Source organism: Cenococcum geophilum, assembly GCF_001692895.1.
Source record: "Cenococcum geophilum 1.58 unplaced genomic scaffold K441scaffold_144, whole genome shotgun sequence".
NCBI classification, from domain to species: domain Eukaryota; kingdom Fungi; phylum Ascomycota; class Dothideomycetes; order Gloniales; family Gloniaceae; genus Cenococcum; species Cenococcum geophilum.
Window position 1 is genome coordinate 1 of NW_027137702.1, and position 1,284 is coordinate 1,284.

Sequence of the window (1,284 nt, forward strand, 5' to 3'; positions counted from 1 at the left end):
CGCTATATTAAAACGCGAAGTAGTAGTTCTACTACTAGACTTATATAGTAACTTAACTACTATATAGAGAGTAGTTATAGTATAAGGCTACCTAGTAGAAGAAAATATATACTAAATACTAAAATATATATAAGGAATAAGATATATATATAAGAAGCAATAGCTTCTTAAAGAGGTAATACGCCTAAATATACTAGCTAGGAAGCCTACTACCTATAAGTAGTAAANAGAGAAAAGGAAATATAGAAACTATTAGCTTACTAGGCGGAGACCTAACGCTATACTATTAGAGCGCTATAATGGTAATAGAGGATAAAAGGTTACTAATATAGATAGAAATNTACTACACTAATTATAATATAGGTAGATCTTAAATAGAAGCGATAATAGAAGGAGGTAGCNAAAATATAAGACGCAGCTATAAAGAACACCCTATAGTTAATACTAATAAAGGTAAAATCNATAGTTGCCTTTCTACTATAAATAGAGGNTTTAGGCCTAAATATATAGCTAGTAAGCATTTATATTTTAAATACCTTACCTTAATATATATACGGGTGGCCTATTTAGTTAGTACGCTATATATTACTATTCTANAGTTACCGCTTANTANGGTACTAGCTATTTACTAGTATAGGCATAAANAATATTACCTAAGTACTCTCTATAAGTAGAGGCCTATAGGTAGTAATAAGATAGCTTATAAGCTAAGAAGTTCTTTAATAGTTCTAAATAGTATATAAGATCTAATAGGAGGATACTAAAGGGTACTCTATTTTCTAGCCCCTTAAAGACTAAATATCCCTACCTAGCTGTAGGTAGTATGCTAGCGAATTACTAGATACTTCTACTACCCCCCCCCCTCTAAATCTTCTAATATACCTAAAAAATATAGTATATAAGGTAGACCTAAAGATATAAAGATATATTAGTTTGGTAAAGGTAGAATATATAAAACTAGCTAAAAGGAAATACTTAGGGTTTTCCCTTTATAGGAAAAGGCACAGGGGCCCCTAAAAATTAAGCGGCGAAAATCCTACGAGTAGGATTTCTTGTTAGTTCACCGTTTCTCATATATTGCGAGGCCTTTCTTCTAAACAACGCGCCTACCGTATGATGCCGCATTTAAGGTATCCCTTGCTAAGGTCTACGTTATAGTACCCTAACTTTTTAAAGATATATTCGACGAAACAGCTCGTAGGGGCGGGGGGGGTAGGTAAGGAAGCTATCGTAATAGCTCTTTAGATTCAGCGTACTAGTCTAGCGAGGCTAGCGCGGCTACGT